The sequence below is a fragment of the Oryctolagus cuniculus genome, chromosome 4, assembly GCF_964237555.1.
Source record: "Oryctolagus cuniculus chromosome 4, mOryCun1.1, whole genome shotgun sequence".
NCBI lineage: Eukaryota > Metazoa > Chordata > Mammalia > Lagomorpha > Leporidae > Oryctolagus > Oryctolagus cuniculus.
Window position 1 is genome coordinate 172,513,097 of NC_091435.1, and position 26,159 is coordinate 172,539,255.

Here is a 26,159-nt window from a genome sequence, read left to right on the forward strand (position 1 = left end):
AATCTGGAAACACAGCAAAAGTTGGCAGCAACAAAGGCACTGGAGACAGATGAGATTCATGATGAAAAATGACAAGGTTTTCAGAAATAATTGTCAGAAACTTTAAGTAATTTAGAGATGCCAACCAAGATAAGTGATTGATTTTGGCTGCAACATGGATTTGACGAGTAGATAGAGGGATGGACTGAGGAAGAGGTATTTGATACTTGACTATAAAATGTTAATGATGAAATCTAGATATTAGGTGTATAGATATTTTCTGTAAGATCCTTTCAAGTTTGCCCTATGTTTAAACCTTTCACAAGGTGTTGTGGGAAATGTCAACTAAGCCGTGATCTTAGTAAGAACAGATCTTGTATTTCATGAGGGTAAAGGACCAGTTTACAATAAAAGAGGATGGGAACTCAGAAAATTGACATGTAGGATGTAAGTCAATATTCAAGAAGGTCAAAATCAAGTGAAAAGATAGAGTATTGCATAGTTTGAAAGGAATATAATCAAACATTTTACAATGTAAGAGGGTCTGCACTTTAGTAAACATGAAAACATGACTCAAGGAGAGTGAGGGAAAGAATCTTTGAAAGAGATTAGGTAATTGTTGGGATAGCCCTTTATAATTTAGCTATGTATTTTACATCTGAATGGATCAGTTTCTAAAATGTATCTTTATAGCTTTTATTGAGGTAAAAGCAACCATTTTAATTTAAAGTATTCAATTCCATGATTTTTCATATACTCACAACGCTGTATAACCACCACAGCTACACAATTTCTGGACATGTTCCTTCCTTCAGAATGAGACCTCACCCCCCTTAAGCAGTCACCACCCCTTCCCTTTCCTTCTCAGGCCCTGGCAATCACAAATCTGTCCGTCTCCATGGGTTCACCTACACTACCCCTTTCTTAGCGGGATCATGATATGCAGTCTTCATTGACCAAAGTATTCATGAGCAATTCTTTCTAGAAACATATGTATATTAATTGAGTTCTAAATTAAAATGTGCTTTTGGCTAGTGATAAAGCTAAGAGGAGCTAGTACACACTGACTACTAAAAAAGCACCTCGCACCATGCTGATTATTTTATTCTATCCACACAACATACTCTGGAACAACACAGTGTACATTTTCAAATGATTAACAGAAACTATGAAAGGTTCGGGTTCTATGCTCCTGGGCCCAGCTCTGGCTATTGTGGGCATTTGAAGACTGATTAGCCAGTGAGATATCTGTGTGTATATGAGAGTCTGTATCTCTCTCTCTCTCTCACTCTCTCTCTCTCTCTCTCTCTCTTTCTCTGTCTCCTTCTCTTTCTCTCTCATATGTATATGTTTTAAATTTAACAAAAGGCTTAGTTACATTTCCTGGTTGCAATAGAATCTGAATTCTTCGGAGTACTTGTTATTGATTTTGATAAAATAGACAACTCAAAGGTTAGCAAAATATTTCTTGGTAAATATCCTACTGTTTACCCAGCAACATGGATTTTTTTCTTTTCTTTTTATATCACATTTTGAAGCATTATGCAATTATTTTTTAAAAGATTTTATTTATTTATTTGAAAATCAGAGTTACAGAGAGAAGTGGAGAGAGAGAGAGAAAATCTTCTATCTGCTTGTTCACTCCCCAGATGCAAGAGCAGCCAGTGCTAGTCCAGGCCAAAGCCTGGAGCCTGAAGCTTCATTCAGGTCTCCCACGTGGGTAGCAAGGGGTCAAACACTTGGGCCATCCTCCACTGCTTTTCAAATGTCATTAACAGGGAGCTGGATGGGAAGTAGAGCAGCCAGGACATGAACTAGAGCCAGCATGGAATGCCAGCATCACAGGCTGACCCCTATTATGTAACTACTGTGCACCAAAAAGGAAACCTGTTTAAGTGAAAGGGACACTATGAGAAACGGTGACTTGATCAGCTCTTGCCCTGACTATTGATGAACAACTTAATACTTTATCCCTCCTAGTATTTTTGTTTGTTTGTTCTACTTAATACTATTGGTTGAATTCTGTAATTAATACACAGTTATTCTTAAGTGTTGATACTTAACTGAAAAAATGATCCCTGTTAAATATAAGAGTGGGAATAAGAGAGGGAAAAGATGTACAGTTTGGGACATGCTCAAGCTGACTTGCCCCAAACGGTAGAGTTAGAAACATACCATGGGATTCCAATTCAACCCCATCAAGGTGGCATGTACCAATGCCATCTCACTAGTCCAAGTGATCAATTTCTGTTCACAGTTGATCATAATGATAGGACTAAGAGTTAAAGGGATCACATAAACAAGACTAGTGTCTGAAAATACTAACCTATAGAATAAAAAAAGGGAGAGAATGATCCAACATGGGAAGCGGGATACACAGCAGACTCATAGAAGGGCAGATGTCCTAAACAGCACTCTGGCCTCAGAATCAGCCCTTAAGGCATGCAGATCCAGCTGAAAAGCCCATGAGAGTATTTCAGGCATGGAAAGCCAAGACACTCTGGAAAAAAAAAATGACCTAAATGAAAGATCTCTGCGAGTGAGATCCCAGTGGAAAGAACAGGTCATCAAAGAAGGAGGTACCTTTCTCTGAAGGGAGGAGAGAACTTCCACTTTGACTATGACCTTGTCTAAATATGATCAGAGTCCGTGAACTCAAAAGGCTTCCATAGCCTTGGCAACTCATGACAAGAGCCTAGGGTGATTACTGAGGCCATAAACAAGAGTGTCAAATTGTTAAGTCAACAACAGGAGTCACTGTGTACTTACTCCTCATGTAGGATCTCTGTCCTTAATGTGCTGTACATTGTGATTTAATGCTATAACTAGTACTCAAACAGAATTTTTCACTTTGTGTTCCTATGGGGGTGCAAACTGTTGAAATCTTTACTTAATATATACTAAACTGATATTCTGTATATAGAGAGAATTGAAAATGAATCTTGATGTGAATGGAAGGGGAGAGGGAGCAGGAAAGGGGAGGGTTGTGGGTGGGAGGGAAGTTATGGGGGGGGGAGTCATTGTAATCCATAAGCTGTACTTTGGAAATTTATATTCATTAAATAAAAGTTAAAAAAAGCACAATGGAAGCTCAAAAAAAATCTGAACCTATTTTACAGCAAAGTGCAGTGGCATGTTGCACATAGGCAGATTGATACTTTATCTTTCAGATGACCACAAAACTTGGGGTAGTGATCATATAAAGCATGAGCATATGTTGTTGAAAATTTGTTTTTCAAGTCTTAAAAGTAAGTGTGATGTGCATATACAGAGGGAAATATGGTGCCATAGAACATTTCTAAGCATTAAAGGCATTTGGATAAACTTTACTCTTGCTTTGTCATCTGCAGTAACACCAGAAAAATAATAGAATTTCAGTTTGTGAGGGGGTGGAATCATAACAGAAGTAGAAGTTCTGGGTCGGTTTTCAGCAGTCACTCTAATTCAGTTATGTTGTTCTCCTTCAGAGGGAAAGAGAGGAACTTTCCATACCTGCTTCATTTTATACCCTTCAAGTCACATTTCAGCTAATACAAGCAGCTCCACTTAAATTACTGAAATTGCATCTGATGTTTAAATTTTATTTTTAACAACAGGACCTGACAATTGCATAGAAATTTATCAGTTTAGGTGTAATTTGATATCTAGATATTTCCTTTGACCTACACAGCATCCCTAAGATGAACTTAGTTGCAACATTTTAAATCACATTGTGAAAATGAGCGACTTAAACATGGACTTTGGGTGGATATGTGACCTAACAGTTGAGGACCTCATCCCATATTGGAGTCTCAGTTGAAGTCCCAGTTCTGCTCCAGATTCCAGCTTCCTGCTAATGTGCACCATGGGAGGAAGTCGGTGATGGCTCAGGTTACTGTGTCCCTTCAGCACATATGGGAAATCCTAACTGAATTCTTGGATTCTAGCTTCAGTTGTAACTAGCCCTGGCTATTCATATGGGAAGATGAGAGATCTCTCTGCCTCTCCTTCTCTCCCTCTTCCTCTCTCTCTCTTAAATAAAATTTAAAAAAAAGTAAAAGAATTTTCAAAAAGGTAATGTATACTGGAAAGTGAACTCAAGAAAGAAGAATGGAAAAGAGAAGAGAGTGAAAGAAAGAAGTGTGGACAAAACTCTTGAATTCATCTTCCCTCTTAAGTGGACAGTTGGAGCCAAGACCCTTAAGGAAACCATAGAATATGCATCCAAATTTTCTTTCCTTTTCCTTTGTTTTTAAATAGAAAGGAAGAGGAGAGAGAGAGAGAGAGAGAGAGAGAGAGAGAGAGAGAGAGAGAGAGAGAGATTCTCCATCTTCTGGCTCACTCCCAAAATGGACACAATGGCTGGAACTTGGCCAGTCCGAACCCAAGAGCTAGGAGCTTCTCTCAGGTCTCCCACATGGGTAGCAGGGACCCAAGAACTTGGGTCATCATCTTCTGCTTTCCCAAGCACATTAGCAGGGAGCTGCATCAGAAGTAGAGCAGCCAGGACCTGAATCCGTGTCCACATGGGATGCCGGCATGATGGCTTTATTCGCTATGCAATGACACCAGCCTCTGTGTCCAAATTTGGGATGCAAGAGGAAGCATTCGTCCATTCACTCTCATTGTTCTCATTGTTCATTATGGGATACAAGCTCTCTTACAATTTCAAGCTGTATTTGTGAAGTAGGTACATTCAACACCTCAGAGAAACCTTCAGACAGAAAGCCAGATTGTTCTACACAGCTGAGGCAAGTGGCTGTCAGGTCATACCTGCAGGTAGTTGGCTGCAGCAGTAATGGCTGGAATAAAAGGAGTGGCACAAGCAGTTAATAATAGAGGGATTTTATTCTGCATCAGAACTTTCCAGAGCTAAGAGAGCCATCCCACTTTCTCCACTCTGAGGAGGAAAGAATCTGTCTACCCAAAGTAAATATTTTGACATAATTGGAGACACCACATATGCCTTCAAGATTGAGCAAGTGAGCCAGTGTTGTACACAGTAAATTAAGCCTCCACTTGGGACTCCCACAACCCATATTGGAGTGCAGGTTTGAGTTCTAGTTACTCCACTTCTGATCCAGCTCCTTGTTAATCTGCCTGGGAAGCAGTAGATGATGACTCCTGTGGTTGAGTTCCTGATACTCACATGGGAGATCTGGATGAAATAACTGGTTTGTGGCTTCTGCTTATCCCAGCCCCAGCACTGAAGCCATCTGGGAAATAAACCAGGGGCTAGAAAATCTCTGTGTCTCTCAGTTTCCCTCTCTCTCTCTCTCTCTCTCACTCTGGGTTTCAAATAAATACATCTCTTCTTTTAAGATTTATTTATCTGAGAGGTGGGTTACAGAGAGAGAGAGAGCGAGAGAGAGGTCTTTCATCCACTGATTCACACTCCAAATGGCCACAACATCCAGAGCTGGGCCGATCTGAAGCCAGGAGCCAGGAGCTACTTCCAGGTCTCCCACGCAAGCACCGCTGCGCTTGCCATCAGCAGGGAGCTGGACTGGAAGTGGAGCAGCTGGGACTCGAACCAGCGCCCATATGGGATGCCAGTCCTGCATCTACTATGCCACAGCACCAACCTCAAATGAATTTTTTAATTGCAGGGAGGGCAGGTGTTTAGCACAGTGGTGAAGACATCAGTTGGGACATCTGCATCCCTTAGGACATCTGAATTCCTTAGGACATCTGCATCCCTTATTAGAGTGCCTGGGTGTGATTCTGATTTTGATCCCAATTCCAGCTTCCAATGAATGTGCGAATGGGAGGCAGTAGGTGATGGCTCAAGTACTTGGGTCCCTGCCACCCATGTGGGAGACCCAGACTGAGTTCCTGACTCTTAGCTTCAGTGCAGCCCAGCCCTGGCCATTTCAGAAGTGAATTTCTGGCCTTTCGGAAGTGAGTCAGAGAATGGGAGATTATCTGTCTATCTACCTGCTTATCTATCTATGTGCCTTTCAAATAAATAAAAATGAACGTCAAAAAAAATTCTTAAAGGAGAGTTTCAGGGAGAAAGGTGGAGTTAGGCTAAATGGTCTCTGTGAGTGCACAGGAACTCGGGAATCTGGCCTGGGTCTGCTATTCCTGCCACTCACCAGCTGTATATCCTCCAGGAAACCATTCCTCAGTCCTTGAATTGTTCATTTGAAGCTATAATAATCTGCCTAGCAGTCTCACAAGCATGTTATGAATGGAAATAATAAAATGTTTATAACAATATAAAACCATCAACACCCAAACTAACATCATAGGTAATTATTATTAAGTGTTTATTAGGTGTCAATCACTTTGACAAGTGGTTTTTAATATTTAATTTTTTATTTAATTATTTGAGAAACAGGAATGAAGGGAGGGAGAGAGAGAGAGAGAGATCTTCTGTCTGGTTCACCTCCCAAATGTGTGCAACAGCAAAGACAAGGTCAGGCCGAAACCAGGATCTTGAAATTCCAGATGATCTATCAGAGAGGTAACAGGGACCCAAGCACTTAAGCCGTAATCTACCTCCTCCCAGGGCGTCAGCAGGAAGCAAGATAAGAAGCAGGGTAGCCAGGATTTGGAGCAGCACTCAAACCAGCACTCCAGTACTGGATGCGAGCACCCCAAGCAGGAGCTTACTTTGCTGAGCTACAACGTCACCCCGGCAAGTCCTTCAAAAGCAGAGGTTTTTCCCAAACTTGAGAGAGTCTCTAGTGCTCTGTCTTTCCACTGAGACAAACACTAAATATCTATAGTAGCAGTGTCGGGAGGAGCCTACCTCTGCCTTGTGTTAATGGGTGCATGCAGTCAATCGTAGCTGACTAGCTGGGGTCAAACCTGGAGTCGACTCAGAGAGGACAGTGAAGGAGGGACAGTCAGAGAGCTCACTCAGACATAAAAGCTTCCTGCGAGAATGCTTCTCTTCATTTTTAAAATTTGTAACCATTGACTTCTTTCTTTTAAAGTGAAAGGGGCACTACTAGGGACAAACGGATGCACTGCTTTCACACATACTAAAAACAAATTATTCTTGTCTTAATGTTCAGATAAAGAAATCAAGGTCTCAGATGTTTGAATGACTTTCCAATAATCACCCATAGGATAAATTTAGTCCACATAATCCTAGGAGGCCTGGTCTTTCCCACACCTGGCTTCACCTTTGCATTAAGACATGTTATTTCTGTAGAATGAATCAGGTCAATCAGCATCAGCAATGCCTTCCTTGTTACAAACCGTTAATTGTAGGGTGGTGTGCAAAGGTGTTGGGCAGGTGCACAGTAGAAAGACCAGAAGTGTCAACTGAAGAGAATCAAAGAAGTAAGTAAAATTTCTGTGCTTTCTTTCATCAACCATCTCAGTTTTCTCCCCATTCACCTCCAACTCCTTAGTCACCCAGTTCCTCCTTCCCCTTTGTTTGCATGCTTTGCAGATCTGAGAAACAGGATGACAATCTCTGTCCTTAGTAAATATACACAGAGAATGGGCTGGAGTGAATGTTACCTCCAAGTTTTCTGAGTTTGCTTTCGAAAGCAAGAAATAAAGAGTATCTCTCAGGACATGTCCATACCCATATACCCCTGCCACAACACACACACAGTGAAAAATAAAAACTCCAGTTAGAAATCAATCCAAGTCTGTGATACTCAAATCAAATACTGGGTACTTAAGTGCCTGGGATGTTAAGTTTCTGTCTTAAATAAAAGCACAAATATAGAAGGCTGTTTTCTAAGCAATATCTTCTCCAATGTGAATGATCAATTTGATACCTAGCAAAGGGCTTGTTTTTGTTTTTTGTTTTTGTTTTTGTTTTTGTTTTTTTTTAAACATGCGACAATCCCCAGTCGCCCTTTAGAATATAACAACTGTGCCATGAGACTCACCTCTGCAGGCAGCAAACCGGTCTGACACATCTCAGGCATTCAACCAACAATAAATATCCTTGGACACATGATTAAAAATGGGGGCTGAAAAACTCCACTATACTGTGTTGGCTGTTCAATATCAGTGGGATGGTTAATTCGATGCTCAACTGTACAGGGCCATGGTGCGAAAACATTTAGTCAAACATTATTCTGGATGTTTCTACAGAGATTTTTGCCTTGGGATAAAACTAATTTATAACTCAGTAGACTTTCAGAGAAGCAGATTACACTTGATAATGTGGTTAGACTTCATCTAATCACTTAGAGGCCTTATTGGAACAAGAGTCTGGCCTCCCCTGAGCAAGAAGGAATTTTGCCAGCAGAAAGCACTGTGGACTTATCCTTGGATCTCCAGCCTGCCATCCTACCAAGTGTCTACAATTGTGTGAGCCAATTAAAATAACTCTCTCTCTGCTCTCCCTTTCCACGTCCCTGTCTCCATTTGTACCTACATACATATATACACGTTGACATATAAATGTACGCTATGTGTGTGTAAGGGCACCTCAACAAGATCCTAGAAGAAGCTGACTTAAAGGATAAGTTTGAAATATATGAAGTTTTTTTGCAACACATATTTTCTGTGAACTTTTTGAAGACCTCTCTACACATGGATTTCCAAAAATTTTACACCAAAATGAAATTATCTTTTCATTCAATTTTTCCATAAATTATACTATACAGAGACAGTATAGATATATATATGCTACTATATATATTGCCACCACAGCCAGAGCTACTCCGATCCAAAGCCAGGAGCCAGGTGCTTCCTCCTGGTCTCCCATGCGGGTGCAGGGCCCAAGCACTTGGGCCATCCTCCACTGCCCTCTCGGGCCACAGCAAAGAGCTAGACTGGAAGAGGAGCAACTGGGACTAGAACCCGACACCCATATGGGGTGCTGGTGCCACAGGTGGAGGATTAACCAAGTGAGCCACAGCACCAGCTCCAGAACTTTTTCTAATACTATTACTAGTACTCAATATATATCAAGTCTTGTAAATCTTTGAATACTTTCACCATCAAAATATTTCACTCTAAAAGAAACTTTGTTTTTCAAATAAGAAATTACTTATGAAATAATTCCTTATTCAGTTATCCATTCCTTCTCAAGCATTTATTGACTACTTCCTTATATAACTTACATTACCAATAGAACAAAAGAGAAGTTCTGTGTGAACCAAATGGAGGGCCACACCCACATTTAGTTGTGGTGAGAGTCTAAAATATTGTCAGACTCCACATCTGAAAGTCAGGAAACCATGAATCTCACTGTGGAACGTTTCTATTGTAATGAATACTGCTTCTTGGAAAGAGGAACCTTAAGGAAAGGTGTTTTTTTTTCTATAAAAATACAGGACTTATATAAAGGAACTGATGCTAAAATCATTTAGTCTGCAGCTAGTGTAGAAACATAGCACTAAAATTCCGAAAAGAATTTGAAGTTTCTCTACCTCCTGTATGCCTATGCATAACACGAAGGGAGAAGGAGAAAAATTCAATTTAACACTGAGGATAATTTTCACCTTTCTTTCCTTAAAAACATATGTGAAATGTCACATGTTGTCATGGAAACAGTAAAATAAGAAATCTGTTTGCCAGTGTTCAAGGTCAGGTGCAAGATCCTCAGATGTGACTGACTCTATTGTCTCCCACTGGGCAGAAAAATACGATAATGATTTGTATGTAACCATCCTCGTGTTTGTTCTAAACCTTCCCCTAGTTTGTGCTTTGAGACTGGGTAGCTTCTCATGATAATTTCCTTTTATTTTCCTTCCTAAAGCCAACCTCTGTTGACAATGCTTCTGAGTTCGATGAAAATTATAGGTTTAATAGTTAAATATAATACAAAGCAAAGGCCTGTCCACATTCCTGTACTTGTGATCACAACACCGACTACTTGAGGCAAGGATTGTCATATAAGAACATGGTTCTGGGGTGAGACACACCCTTGGCAGTGACTCCTGGTTCTTCCACTTAACCACTGTGTGACCTTGACCAACATACTTACTTCCTCTCTAATTTGTTTTCTAATCAATAAAGGTAAACTCACTGACTCACATTTATTACATTTTTAGGATTAAAAATAAATATTTAATAATATACACCCCAAAGCCCAAGTATTAGCCATTATACCTCCTTTCAGTTATTCACAGTAATGGATACGACGAGAGCCCAGTAGTATTTGTCATCTTTTCATTACCACATCATCCCCGAGGAAAGCTGCTTGTGAAGTAAAGAAAGCTTCCCTTAGCTCACAGTTTCGCAGGTTCAAATCCACAATCAGGTGGCCCAGTGGGTCAGGAATCTGGCAGGGATAGTGAATGTCAATAATGGAGCACTTGCTAAGAAAGGATCACATGGAAACTCAGGGAGCAAAAAGAAACTGGGCCCCTTCAGTCTTTACACCCCACCTTCTGGAGAGAACTCCATCTGGGAGCACAGCCCAGCCATCTAAGGACTTTCCACTAGACACACTTGAGTGCCACAAATGGATTAAGTCTCCAGCTCTTAGCAGCAGTAGCTGAGGGTGGTGGGGTTGAAACATCTACATCAGTTTGGGAGCCAAGTCTTGTTCAAACTAGCACCCATAATCCTCAAACCACTTCTGTCCCTCTGGGCTCTGTGGTTGTGTGTATTCTCAACACTCTTGGCCATTGGCAATGATTCCCATCAGCAGTCTAGAAATCCTTCTCTCACCTTCAAGGGTTCCCACAACCAACCAGACGTTACCTCCCCATCTTGACTTGTACTCTGCCATTCAGACCACAGCCTGTGAGAAGCAGAGCTGTAAGAGACTTGAACACCTTCATTTCATCGATGGGAACATGGACTCAATCAGCAGTGTGGTTGGTAGACGATGCCAGCTCCTCATTCAGGGTTCCTGACCAGCTGTCCCACAAGTTCTGGTCCACAAGAGTGTGTGGCCTCACTAATTCCTATTGTCCCATCTGTGCTTCAGAGAGAGCAGCTTTCTTCAAACCTGTCTATCAATGTGAATACATGAAATCATCTCAAGGGTGACAATAGTAGGGATAACTTCAATCAATCAGTTTCTCACTCCTCAACATCCATATATTCCTTATCCTTAAGCTGATTGGCCTGGCAACTCACCTTCCTTCTACTTCACCACAGCAATTCAGACCTTTCATCTGTTCTACTTCTTTCTTTTTTTCTTGATATTTATTTTTATTATTTTTACTCATTTAAAAGGTAGGGAGAGAGAGAGAGACAGAGACATAGAGACAGAGATCTTCCATCTGCTTATTCACTAACCCCAAGGCCCACAATAGCTGGGACCAGGCCAAAACCAGAAGCCAGGAGCCCGGAACTGAATCCAGGTTTTCCACATTGGTGGCAGGGACCCATGTTCATGCACCATCATTTGCTACCTCCCAGGGTCCACATTATTAGTAGGCTGTGCCAAATGCCTGCTTTCCCCACTGCTTTCTATGGTGTATTATTCAAGGGTGGGGAAAAAAAAAACTTCTGCAGGCAAAGTGGAAGCCTGTTGTTACGATTAGTCAAGCCATCCCCAATTCTTTCCTTATCTTAAGCATAGTAACAAAAGAATGGTGTTTAAAAAAGTAGTTTCACTAACGTCAGGACATTCTGAAACAGACACAAGATAAATAAGACATAAAAGTGATGCCATTTTACCGACTTCACCTCTTCCATTCCCAACCATTATCCAAAAATTCATCTCCTCAAGAGACAGTCCCAAGAGAAGAAAGCAGAATGTGGTTAAGAAATGTTGCATGGTAAGAATTCTTTTTATTTTGTACTTAAATACATGAAAATTTTGCAGCTATTCTTAATAGACATCCTTGGAGCCTAAGATCATAAAGAGTTTTACACAGCCAAAATCGTATAGAGGAACTGCTGGTTGTGCTTCCCCAAAGTTCATGTATCAAAACCTATACCCTAAGGCGATGGTATCAGAACACAGAGCTTTTGAGAAGGGATTGGGTCAAAAGTGTGGAGCCCTGGTGAGTGAAATTAGAGCCCTTTAATAAGGGAACCCTCAGAGCTGCCCTCCCCGGGCTGCAGGAGAGGGCACAGTGAAAAAGCACTGTCTGTGAGCCAGGCAGCGGCCCTCAAGGCGCAGAATCGGCCAGGACCTTGACCTTGGCCTTCCCAGCTCCAGAACTGTGAGGAAAAGATTCCTGTTGTTTATGTCACCCGGTCTATGATACAGCTACTTCTTTAAAATACAATCATGGAATTTTTCAGGACAGCCAGATTTCCTGAAGCGCACCATATAAAAGCCCTGCGTGGCGGAAACTCCACTGCTCCACTCAGATCCTACTCTCATCGGGTCAAACACTCAGGCCTGAACTGCAGATGGATCACAGCCTCCCCACTCCACACACACACATTCTCTCTTTCTCAGAGAAACCCCAAACAGTACATATTAATCAAAGCACCTATCTGAAACAAGGTGACTGTAAAAGATTATGTTAATAGACTTCTTTTTGAAAATCAGAGATATGCGATCATGGGTTGGACATTAGAATGCCATTTTAATAGACTTGATGATGGTATTGTGAGAAAGTGTGAGTCGTTTTTAGAGATGCACAGCCAATCGTTTCAAAGTATAGTGGCGTGAGATCTAGAATTTTTTTCAAATAATTCTGCAAAGAATTAAAAGAGAGAAAGAATAGACAAAGTGAGTGTGATAAAACCCCTGACACACACGAGAGACTTCATAGAGTAGCTGAATCTTGACTTCAGCCTGACCAGGGCCTGGTTTTTGCAGGCATTTGGAGGAAGTGAACCAACAGATGAAAGATCTCTCTCTCCCTCTCTCCCTCTCTCTCTCTCTCTCTCTCTCTCTCTCTCCCACACACACACACACATCTGTGTGTGTTTCCTTTCCTTTCAAGTGAAATGAAAATAAATAAAATGTAGAAAGTAATGAATCCCCAAGGGAGTACAGGAGGCCATCTGCTGCTGTATCACCCAAGTGCAACAGCACCCAGTGCCAGCCCTCAGGCAGGAAGGTCCTTAGGTTCCCTATCGGGGCCACATTTCCATGAAGTCCACTATGACTTTGGCTCATGTTTATCACTGTGGAATCAGTCTCTGCCTCCTTCCGGAATACAACTAGATATCTTGCCCTCTTCCTCCCTTTCCATCTTTTTAAACCTCTTACCATATTATTTTTTTTCTTCTGCTGCTCCTGCTTCCCCTTTGCCTCTCTCTCTCTCTCTTTCTCTCTCTCTCACTCTCACTTTCTTCCCCACCCTCTTACTCTCTCCCTCTCTCTCTAACTCTCACTTTCTTCCCCACCCTCTTTCTCTCTCTCTCTCTCTCATTCTTTCTCTCTCTCTCTCTCTCTCTCTCTCCCAGCTATTGCATTTCTTAGACTCCTACATTTGTATTCTTTTGCTTTGGAACTGAAGAAGTTCTTCCTCTTCAGTCCCATGTCCCCGTTACGGGAAGTTCTGTACTATATGGTTATAGAGAAATCATCTTAAATTACTGCTGATAGCAAAAATTATACCTCTGTGTACACAAGCCCTGTAAGATTCTGAACTGCATTTCATTAGAAAGAGGATAGAAATATTAGACAGGGATTGAGGTGATTAAGCCAATGCCCTTTTGTTAAACTTGTGACTTTGTAACCTAGTAAAATCAATTCAATGTTCCCTGTTTTTCTTCTAGACAGAAAAAAAGTCCTTTAGTTTTATTTTTTGTTTATTTATTTCACTGGAGAGACCAGAGAGACACACACACAGAGACACTGATTAACTCATTGAATTCCTGGGAGCCGGGAGCTCACTATGGATCTCCCACGTTGATGGTGGGGAATCAAGTATGCATGTTATCATCGGCTGCTGCGCAGGGGGTACACTAGCAGGAAGCCGGAATGAGGAACACTGCTGACCACCACGACCAGCAGTTTGCCCAGCCTGAAATCTAGTCCTTTATCTTCTCCCCTTGTGTCCTTCATAATAAATAAATCCCTTCTAAATAACTTGCACATTGCCTGCAATGAAAGACCTCATGCCTCATTGATGGGTAAATTTAGGGAATGAGTGGTGTAGCAGGAAAAAAGTCATTGCCCTAGGGTCAGAAGACCTCACTGTTTGTCTTGTTTCCATAGCCTGGAAGCTTCATGCCATTGGGTAGGACTTGCCGCCGGAGGACTTCACTGTAATGTCACTGGTTAGGTCATTTTGGTGGGAAATCTTGTCGTCAGTGGTCTGGGAAAAACTCTTTCTGGCAGCTGGATCCCCAAGTGAAGCCCTCGCTGAAGTCCTTCATAGAGAACTGATCTTCACTACAATCACTCTGGGGAGGGAGGCCTGGGTTATTTAAACTTTAGCTGTACACATTCGTAATTCTTCTTTGTATGATAATTTAGCTATAGGATTACATTTTCAAAATCCTTTTACCTCAAAATATTTGAAGTCATTGCTCCTTTTGTTGTACTAGTAATAAGCATGTATACTGTTTTTGTCTTGCCTAGCAAATTTTGAATATTTACACCTCCCCATTATCTCTTTCCTATTGGTTGAACTCCAACTACACGGATAGTAGGACCTGAACATTTACTTTCTATGTTTTATAAGTTTGTTCTATGTTACTTTACCTCATTTTTTGCCTTTGCCCCATTTATTTTTTGACTTGTCAATCCTAATTCATAGTTCATTTCTTCACTGTGACAATTATCATCACAATACTCTGTCCTTTTTCTCATCTCTTGAATTAATTTCAACTTAAAAATCCTGTTTTTATTTTTACAACTTTAGTGGGTTCTTACTATTTGGGGATGATACATTCTTTTTTAAAAATCATTCCAAGGATGTAATTATACCTATTTCAAATTTCATTATATCGATTAATAGAGCTCATAGAAAGGCAATATCTTCTGTTAGTTTGTTGTCAATATCCTCTGTTGCCTAGTGACCTACCTTTAGTTCTAGGACTTACTCCTTGTCCTTGTGGGGACACTTGTCCTGCTGTGGTTGCCCATTTTCCATAGAAATGAAAATCGAATGAAACAGAAATCTCTACAACTCATACAAAATGTATCGCGTCATAAATCTCCACTACTCTAAGCAAGGCTAAGTCTTTCATGTTCTTAAAGTCTGTCATCGCCCCACACTTCCACATTGCAACTAACTCCCAGGCTACTGTTGTCCAGGAGGTTGTCTGTGCTGCTGTGTAACCCAGGTGACACTGCTGTGTAGTTTTAAAAAGTGAATCACCGTTCAGTTTCAACTCCATCACACTCAGATATTTCAGACTAAAAGGATTTTTGCAATGAGGGGAACTGGAGCTGCCCAGAGAGCAGAGACACAGAACAGACGCAGGGTGGGAAAGTGCCCTCCAGGGTCCATTGCCAAGGGTAACAGGGGTCCCACTCCAGACTCTTGATTCCAACTATTGTGAAATAACAAGGTGCAGAGCTATCCTCTGGCCTCAACCAACCAAAGTATTGACAAAATATTTTAATGTGAAAAGACAGTTTTTAGGACAGGGAACAACAGGCAAAGGAGAGCAGTAACACCTACAAAATGGAAAACAATTCAAAAGAGCTCTACAGCTGCCTATGTTACTGCTTCAGGTGGATTTCCTGACCATGGTACAAAGTGGGGGAGCTGATACTGGGCCTGGTGAACTTGTGGAGTTAGCAAGGCAGCCCCTACGCCCAGGACAGAGCCCTCGAGAAGAAAGCTAATGGGGAAAAGAACCCCAAAGATCTACAGAGAGAATAACAAAGCTGAAGCAAGTGTTGCAGACTACATACCACACAAAGAATTTGAATTCAAAATATATAAAAAGGGGCTAGCATTTTGACGTTACAGGGAAAGCCACTGCCTACAACGCTAGCATCCCTTATGGCTGCTGGTTCAAATTCTGGATGCCCCACTTCCATCCTGATCCTTTCTAATGTGCCTGGGAGAGCAGTGGAAAATGTCCCAAGTGCTTGATCCCCTGCTACTCATGTGGGAGACCTGGATGAAGTTCCTGGCTCCAGGCTTCAGCTTGGCCCAGCCCCAGCCATTGTAGCTACCTTGGGAGTGAACCAGCAGATGGACCATATCCCTCCCCAATCCAGCCCCACAACACTTAGTTTCAAATAAATAAATAAATAAATCTTATATGTGTGTGTAATATATATGTGTGTGTGTGTGTATAAAGAACTCTCAAAAGTCAATCACAAGGACCAAAAAAAGTAATTAAAACTAAAATTAAATACCACGTAAAAACGGGCAAGCTGAATGGGAACTTTACTATAGCAGCAGGCATGTGGGTGCAGCAGGTTAAACTGCTGCCTGTGATGCTGGCCTCCCATGTGAGTGCCACTTTGAGCCCAGTTGCTGACTTCTAATCCAGCTCCCAGCTAATGCATCCCAGAAAGCAGCAGAAGTAATCCAAAGATCTGTCAACCGCTGAGATGATAAATTTCAATACAGTACTATATCGCAATACTGCTCATCAGTAGATCTTTGTAAAAATTAAGAGAGGGAATAAGAGAGGAAGGAGGAGGAAATGAGGGAATGTGGGTGGGAGGGCGGGTGGGGTGGGAAGTATCACTATGTTCCTAAATCTGTATATATGAAATACAAGGAATTTGTATACCTTAACTAAAATTTTTTTAAAAATCTAAAAATATTTTAAATGGACTTTCGGTATATGCAACCATTTCTATGAATCTCAAGATAATTTTGTTGTGTTGGAAGGCCAAGTCAAAAAGTGAACAAATTGTATGATTCCATTTATACAAAATTCTAGAAAATTAAAACTAATCTACAGTGGTAGAAAATAGAACAGTGTTCGCCTGGGACAGATCTGGACCAGCAGTGAGGATCAAGGCAAAAAGGTTACACAGGCCATGAAGCTTAACAGGTTCAAGGTATTCTTAAAATTTACTAAATTCTACACTTTTTAAGTATGTGCAGCTGATTTCACGTCAGCTATGCCTCAGTAGAGCTGTGTTTTTAAGAGGTGGAGATGAAGTTTGGTGCTGAATTCTACATCCAATAACTTGATCATTTCTTGGTAAAGGACGAGGTCTTCTCAGCTTCTCGCAACTCTTAAAACCTTGTTCTATTTCATCTCAGATTCACATGTTTCAGTTCACGTGTCTTACTGCATTCTTCCATTTTCCATAAATTCTTGTCTTAAAGTTACTGTATTTGACAACCTTGGCCACAGGGTTCCTAACTGGATGCTAATCAATAGTCTAGTGCCCAGGGCCCCGGGTTCTGGTATAGCAGGTTAAGCCATTGCTGGCAACGCCAGCATCTGCTATGGTCACTGGATTCGGTTTCCTCTGCTCCACTTCTGATCCAGCTCTCTGCTGATGCACTTGGGGGGGCAGCAGAAGATGCCCCAAGTACTGGGGCCCCTGAATCCACATGAAAGACCTGGATAAATCTGGCTCCTGGCTCCAGTCAGGTCCAGCCCTGACCATTATGGCATCTGGAGAATTAGCCAGGAAGTGGAAGATGTCTCTTTTTCTCTTTCTCTCTCTCTGTAATTCTGTCTTTCAAATAAAATAAATATTTTTGAAAAAAGAGAGCAGGGTTTGGGTGTTAGGTAATGTAGTACAGCTGGTACAGCCACTGCCTGTGATGCTGGCACTCCATATGGACACAGGGTCATGTCTTGGCTGTTCCCCTTCCATTCCAGCTCCCTGGTAACAGCCTATGAAAAGCAGCAGAAAATGGCCTAAGTATTTGGGTCCATGCCACCCATGTGGGAGACCCAGATGAAGCTCCTGGCTCCTGGCTTCAGCCAGCACAGAATTGGTCATTGCAGTAACTGGGGGAGTGAACCAACAGAAGGAAGATCTCTCTAGCTCTCTTTTCTTTCTCTCTCTGTCTCCCTCTGTTCCTATAGCTGAAATTCCAAACTTCAAAAAAGATTTATGTATTTATTTGAAAGTCAGAGGTACACAGAGAGAGAAAGAGGGCAGAGAGGTCTTCCATTCACTGGTAAATTCCCCAATCGGCCGTAACGGCCAGAGCTGCACCCATCCAAAATCAGGAGCCGGGAGCTTCTTCTGGGTCTCCCACATGGGTGTAGGAGCTTGGGTCACCTTCAACTGCTTTCCCAGGCCATAGCAGAGAGCTGGATGGGAAGTAGAGCAGCTGGAATCCAAACCGGCACCCATATGGGATGCTGACACTGCAGGCGGTGGCTTTACCTGCTACGCCACAGCACCGGCTCCCATAAATCTTTAAAAATAAGAGAGTCAAGTGTTGAGAGTAAGCAAACAGGAAACATGGCATCTCTAAAAAACTGTGAGTGAGATTTTTAAGATGTATTTATTTATTTGAAAGGGTGAGAGAGAGCATGAACTCTTTTTAAAAAAAAAAAAACTCACTTCAAATGGTGGCAGCATCTAAGGTGCAAATCCAATCACCATGGAAAGTAAACTTCTTTGAATGACTCCCAGGGTAGACTATGCACCCAGTGGTAATGAATTTGCCACCAAAGATGAATGACTGAGATCGGACTTATTCTTTGGAGGGATAGTGGATAAATATGAACACAGCAAATCTCAAGAGTATAAAAGACTAGGTCCTGAAAATGTCAGAAAGAGAAGGCATGAACACTGAGTTTGGTTGCCTTGACATAATGGTCAGCTTCCTCACTGGGTTTTGTTTAAAGATGTATTTATTTATTTGGAAGGCAGAGTCACACAGAGAGAGACAGACAAAGGTGGAGAGAGAGAGAGAGAAAGAGACAGACAGACAGACAGACAGGTATTTTCCACCCCTTGGTTCACTCCCCAAATGGCAGCAAAGGTTAGTGCTGGGCCAGGCTGAAGCCAGGAGCCAGGAGCTTCTTCTGGGTCTCCCACGTGGGTGCAGGGGCCCAAGCACTTGCGCCATCTTCTACTGCTTTCCCAGGTGCATTACCAGGGAATCAAATAGGAAGTGGAGCAGCCAGGACACAAACTGGTGCCTATATGGGAAGCCAGTGCTTCAGGCGGCAGCTTAACCCACTGAGACACAGCGCCAGCCCTTCCTTCCTCATTGAATTTTTATCAAAATAGTTTCCTAAATGCACATATCATTCTGTGCGCTATAAAAAAATTCTTCAACCTATTTAAGCCTATGGATCTCTTTCTCATAATAAAAATGTTAAATATAAAATAAAACACATAGGAATACAAAAAAAGGTTACATTAAAATATAGTTATCAAAATGCTAAAGAGGGGCCAGTGCTGTGACATAGTAAAAGCCTCCACCATGGGCACCAGCATCCCATATGGGCACCAGTTCAAGTCCTGGCTGCTCCACTTCCGATCCAGCTCCCTGCTAGTGGCCTGGGAAAGCAGTAGAAGTTGGCGCAAGTGCTTGGGTCCCTGCATCCGCATGGGAGACCCAGAAGAAGCTCCTGGATCCTGGCTTCTGATTGGTTCAGCTCCTGTGGTGCAGCCATTTGGGGAATGAACCAGTGGATAGAAGACCTTTCTCTCTGCCTCTGTCTGTCTCTCTGCCATAACTCTACCTCTCAACTAAATAAGAAAAATCTTTTAAAAATGCTAAAGAAACAAATTCAATCAGCAGTAATATGGCTGCTTTTTACTGATGTATTAAATAATAAGACCTTTTCCCTGATGTTCTGTGCTGGTATGGGGAAGGATGGTACCACAGTGTGAGCAAAGGAAATCCGGATGGGTTGTTTTCCGTTCATCTTGAAGCCTGTCTCTACATCTATCTACATTTTCAAAAAAAATATTAACAAAACCTATTAATGGGTAAATAATAATTATAAATGGAATCAAGCATAAACAAGATTTTAAAATGACACCTTCAATAAAATATGAAATTATCTGTCATTTCTATCAGTGCAAAGCTACAACTACTGCTAATACTACTGCTAACGGTTTGTCACTTAATTCATAATGGAAAGAAATGACAAATTCAGTTAGAATCTAGTAAAAATAAATATGTATGTTTTTCTATAGAAATTCACAGATCCCTTGAATTGTTTTATGTAGCAAATTCTTTATCCTGTATGTTTTGCAAAAACAGTTCTATATATTCATCTATATACTTGGGTTTTAGTTATTAAAGTGAGCACTATTGTGGGCATCCCACTCACCTCACAGTAAGTTGGGGTTTCTACCGCAAGCTATATGAGGTGGAACTATCTGGAAGGAACTTACAGCCCAGTAGAGTAAGACAATGTCGTAAATCACTACAATGCAACATTATAAATGCTTTGAGGTAAAAATCCTGTAGTGCAAAGGAAGCACAAAGGTGGGAAGGCTAAAGTCCCATTACGACTTCCAAAGGAGAGAAATTGAAGTCCCATCAACAGGAGAGGAGTCAAGTCGTCAGGCAGATTTGTGAGTGACAGGTAAGACAGAACCATTCAAGCAAACGGAATTTTATGACCAAAATACTGAGATGTAAAAGAATTCTAAAAGGGTGGGACATTTTATGAGGCATAAATTTAATGTAAGGATCTCTTGCCAAAATGACATTGCCTTCACTGACTGCGGAGCCTGCTGCATTATGGAAACTCTTTGTTCTCAGAAGTCTTTAAGTATCTGCCTAGTCCACTGGAGTGTGAACTTTATATATATAGTTACCTATTATATATATATATGATGAAATGGGGGAATGAATGGATGAGTAGGGTGTATTGGAACCCTATAGGGACCTTGGTAATATCCAATGGTTTTCCTAAGAACCAGCAGGTGGCAGATCCTCCGAGGATAGCTAGTAACTATGTGCAAAACTCAGTTGATGAAATGCGTAATGCTTTTGTTTTCTTGATTTTTTTCTCTGTCTGAGTTCATTAAAATCAGAGAGATGTTGTGAGGCGGTGGACTGGGGAATATTTTTAGCCCCGCTGGCCTAGAAAAATAACTGCTTATTGAATTGGTTTATGAAATTGAATTTGAAAAAAGACAATAACAAATACTCTTCTCTCAGCAAAGCAAAAATAATAATAGTCAAAAGAGGATTTTCCAGGATCAGTCATCTCACCATGAGGATTTCTGGCCCCTCCTCTTGCAAATCAGTAAAAGAAAGACTGCAATCAGGAAATTTGTTATATTGTTACACAGTATTCGAAGAAATAAAGTAAGCAAGCTGATTTACACAGCAAGATGATGACGTGGTATTTTTTCATATGGAAATTAAACCTCAAAACGCCATCAAACAAGACACACTGTCACAGGTAGCAGAAATAAGGTGTCTGAAACACAGCGTCACAACCCCACGAACGACTGACCCACAATTCAATCTGGATGTGAAGCTGTAAGTGGGACAATGAGGAGACAGAGAGGTCGCCCAAAGGAGACTCTCCAGAATAGAAACCAGGTCATATTGGTAATAGCTGGGGGAAAGGGAGGCGTTCCATCAAGAAGCACGACGCAGAAGTCACTGAAAGTCCACATGAGACGTCAGCCAAGCTAGTTTTGCTCAGAATTAGGACAGTTAAGTTACAGAGTCTGCAATCTGCTTTACAAAGGGAGAATGTCTTAAAGCCAGAGCAGCCCACTCAGGGACTCTAAGGGTGGCCTCAATGTACTTTTTAAGCAGAGGCTCAGGCAGGACCATTTACTTATTAATAATTAACCACCCCCTTGGTGGTGGCCATGAGTAGTAAAAGAATCCGTCAGTAGCATAGGAGAGGCGGATTCCCTTACTGTGCTGGGGAGTTAATCCACGGTAAGGATGGCTGCCTCTGGCATCAGACTTCCTGACTTGGACGCCCAGGCCAGGCTCCTCATTCCAGCTCCCCACAGATGCAGACCTCTGCGGAGGCACAGTGACAGCTCATGTAATCGAGTTCCTGCTACCCACGTGGGAGACCTGGACACAGTTCCCTACTCCCACAGTTAGTTCCCCAGAATCTGGGACGTGAACCAGGTCCTGATCTCTCTGTTTCTGTGTTAACAATAGAGGAAAATGAGGTTGGCCAAATGGTGACCCAGTACTACGTTCTGAGTGCTTCAGTGAATCAAAATTATCACACAATAAACCAAAAATTTTCAAAGGAGAGCAGCATTTAGTTAGTAGTTACCACACCACACCAGAATGCCTGGGACCAACACAAATGCAGGGAGGCACAGTGATGGTTCCAGTAGTTGGACTCCTTCCACCCACATAGGAAATCTGAATTGTAACCCTGGCTCCCGGCTCCAGCTCTAGTCATTGTGACCATTTAGCGAGTGAACCAGCATATGGCAACTCTCTCTCTCTTGCTCTCACTCTCAAATAAGTAAAAAATAATAATAATAAAATTTAAGTTGTTAAAAACATATTCCCACTAAGTTGCCATGCACTCATGAAATTCTAGAACTTCAGGCACGGTTCATCCGGATGTGTCAGAGGGGTAAGAGTTGGAGCATGACACTGATCATAAGTCCTTTCTGCTTTGTGGTGGGGTGGGGTACTGAAAGCTCAACACAAAAACTAAACATAAAAGACTGAAAATTGTGTGAGCACAAAAGACAGAAAGTCACTGTATGAATTCTCATGATTTCCATGTATGTCACTAATACAAGCGCTCCTAACTGCTCAAAGTCCTGTGTTCACTGAGACACCACCAAGCAATCTCCAGTTCTTCCACAACTGTGTAGGAGACACGCAGGCAGTGGACAGCTGGTGACACTGAGCTGACCGGCAGGTGGTTAATCATGCCAACCATAAGGCACCTGGTCCAGCCAAGTCACCATCTTGCCATCCTCATCCATCTCTCTCCTCCTATGCCCTTAATTGCACGCTTTCTGCCTTTCTCTGAATGCTCACTTCCTTCTCATCTGCTAGAAGTGGTTCCCCCATGTAGCAGGACCTCAGAAGGACCAGAGACCCTGAGACCATTCTAGGCCTCTCTCTCTCTCTCTCTCTCTCTCTCTCTCTCTCTCTGATGTGAGGAAGCTATTGGAAGATCTTGCAGAAAATCATGACATTACATAGGACATATTAAGTGGCCATTCTTATTTATTTATTTATTTATTGACAGGCAGAGTGGACAGTGAGAGAGAGAGACAGAGAGAAAGGTCTTCCTTTGCCATTGGTTCACCCTCCAATGGCCGCCGTGGCTGGCGCGCTGTGGCCGGCGCACCACACTGATCCGATGGCAGGAGCCAGGTACTTCTCCTGGGGGGTGCAGGTCCCAAGCATTTGGGCCATTCTTCACTGCACTCCCGGGCCACAGCAGAGAGCTGGCCTGGAAGAGGGGCAACCGGGACAGAATCTGGCGCCCCGACCGGGACTAGAACCCGGTGTGCCGGCGCCGCAAGGCGGAGGATTAGCCTAGTGAGCCGCGGCGCCAGCCAAGTGGCCATTCTAGCTGCTACATTGAGAACAGACTATGAAGGACAAATTCAAAGCACGGTGACCTCTTAGGGTATGGACATGATTGAGAGAAGATGCCGGCTTGAGTCCCACACTTTTAACCTGCACACTTACACAGTTACCTGACAAGCCCAGGGCACAGTGAGTTCCCTGAACCATGTGGACCAACCCACAGGACTGATCTTTTCAGGACTGCAGGGTTGCTACAGCAGATTGCAAGACTGCTCATTAGACTTTACATTGCCGTAAAGGGAATACCATTATGTTCTTAGAATATCTACAAATCAAGTTGAATCTGTTAAAAACTAATTGAAAATTAAAATTAAAAAATTAAAGTACTTACTCTGCTTAAAAGATGGTTTAGAAATTAGAAGTTCATGGAAATACACTTTTTAAAAAAAAAAAAGTTCTTATGATTCTGTCAAAACCATTAACCTTGGGTGGGAATTAAAATGTTCATGGAATGTCCATGGCCATACCAGGGTGTCTGGGTTTCAGTCCCAGCTCCAATCACAAGCCCAGCTTCTGTGAAAGGCAGCAGGTGACGGCTCAGTAGGTGGGCCCTGCTACCTACTGTGGGACCTGGATTGAGTTATGGGGTCCTGGCTTGGGTCTGGCCAGCCCTCAGCAGGTGCCAGCATTTGGGAAGCAAACAAGTGGATGTGAGTGCTCTCTTTCTCTCCATTTCAAACAAATTCGTTTTAGAAACAAGAAAAAAAGGGACTGGTGCTGTCGCATAGTGGGTAAAGCCATCACCTGCAGAACCAGCATCCCATGTGGACACTGTTTCAAGCCCTGGCTGCTCCACTCCCCATCCAGCTCTCTGCCATGGCCTAGGAAAGCAGTGGAAGGTGGTCCAGGTTCTTGGGCCCCTACACCCACATGGGAGACCTGGACGAAGCACGTGGATCCTGACTTTGGATCAGCCCAGCTCCAGCCATTGCAGCCATCAGGAGAATGAACCAGTGGATGGAAGACACCTACCTCTCTCCCTCCCCTTCTGCCTCTCTGTAACTCTGCCTTTCAAATAAAATAAATAAATCTTTAAAAAGGAAAAATGATCTTTGCCACAAGTACAATATGTGGTTTTCAATTCACACACCAACCATGACCAATGGTGACAACGTGACAGAGAGTGAATGAGATAAGCCCCATGTTCCATGTGTGACTGGCTGTCAGTATCTCCCATGGGCTGGGAAGACAGGGCAGCGGCAGCAGAGCCATTTCTCTTTAACAAGTTTCATGCCCTGCCATTGACCATTGGTCCTACCTTAACAGTAGAAAATTAGTTATCAATACATGAGGGGATCCTCTCCGGATCCTATAAAATACTAAGCTATACTGCGATACATATTTTAATTAATGAGTCTTTTCACAGAAGACACACTCAATTTGCTTTGTAATGCTATCAACAAAATGAGCACTCACTGCACAGCTCAAAATACCACCCGGTGGTCAGCACACAGTTCTGTGGGCTAGAATGTCTGGGACAGTGCGACTGTATTCTCAGGATAAAATCAAAGTATTGGTGGGGCCTCATTTCTCATAGGGAGCTAGATCAGTGGTTGTTGGGAGAATTCAATTCTGAGGTCTCCGTTTTCCTGTTAGCTGTCAATCAGGAGCCTCCTTCGTCTCCATAAGGTACCCCCTGCAAGTCTTCTCACATGACCACCTCCAGCTTCAAACCTTGATAGCTCATCAAGCCCTTCTCATACTTTTTGCAAGAGCCACTAACTTGAGAAAATTCTGAGGTTAAGGGAATTGGCAATTAGAGCAGGTCCACTTGGCTAACCTCTGTACATTAAGGTCAACTGCCATAGAGTACCACCTAATTATAGGTATGATATCTCACCGTATTCATAAGTGTCATTGATTAGGGAAGGACATATTTGGGGACGTTTTAAAAAAGTATAGGGGCCAGCACCGTGGCTCACTGGGTTAAGCCATGGCCAGCAAAACCAGCAACCCATATGGGTGCTGATTCGAGTCCCAGCTGCTCCAGTTCCAATCCTGCTCTCTGCTAATGTACCTGGAAAAGCATCAAAGGATGGTCCAAGTACTTGGGCCCCTGCATCTATCTACATGGGAGATCTGGATGGAGTTCCTGGCTCCTGGCTTCAGCCTGGCCCAGGCCTAGTTGTTGCAGCCATTTGGGGCATTTGGGGAGTAAATTAGTGGATGGAAGATTTCTCTCTCTGTGTCTCTCCTTTTCTCTATAACTCTGCCTTCCAAATAAATGAAGAAATCCTAAAAAAAAAAAAAAAAAAAAAAAAAAGTCTGCCTACTATACCAAGAGATATACACAACACAAAATCATAAGTCCACTTTCAAATGCTACATATAATTATTGAAAATCTTCAATAACAAGTTTTAAATAATAAAACAAAAAAGAGCTAATATTTTTATGCTCCTGTGTGTACATTCAAGAGCTTTAAATGTTTCGTTTTGTTATCTTTATGAAGTCCATTCTACTGCAAACCCATTTTACATAATAACAGCAAGAAGAAAGATATTTGATAATTTGTCCAGATAACTATCATAAAGAAAGAAATGGATTTAAACTCAATCTACTGGGCCCAGTGTCGTGGTGTAGTAGTCTAAGCCTCCACCTGCAGCACCGGCATTGCAAATGGGTGCCGGTTCAGGTCCAGGCTGCTCCTCTTCCTATCCAGCTCTCTGCTAATGGCCTGGGAAAGCACTGGAAGATGGCCCAAGTGCTTGGGCCCCTGCACCCAGCTCTGGCCGTTGGGGCCATTTGGGGAGTGAACCAGCAGATAGAAGACCTTTCTCTGTCTCTCCCTCTCTCTGTAACTCTCCTTCAAATAAATAAATAAAATCTTTAAAAAATCAATCTAGCTCTGAAAACCACACCCTTCCCACAACAAAATAAATGAAAATACATTTGCATGGTGCCTGGAACACGGGAAGTGTTCAATAAATAATACCCTTCTGTATATCCTGTTCCTTTCATTATTACCTTAATTCTGATCATGTAAACTTACTTTGATTCAGAAA

At 42.2% G+C, this 26,159-nt stretch overlaps 1 long non-coding RNA gene and 1 other non-coding gene across 20 annotated transcripts in view; one reads left to right on the forward strand and one right to left on the reverse strand.

Annotated features, from left to right (window-relative positions):
• The window catches only part of LOC103350379 (uncharacterized), a 547,263-nt gene that overhangs the window by 114,439 nt on the left and 406,665 nt on the right, over nucleotides 1-26,159 (reverse strand). The window lies entirely within an intron of this gene.
• On the forward strand, nucleotides 19,418-19,553 carry LOC127483085 (small nucleolar RNA SNORA55). The gene has a single exon (XR_007909051.2). It is a non-coding gene; the product is annotated as a small nucleolar RNA SNORA55 (small nucleolar RNA).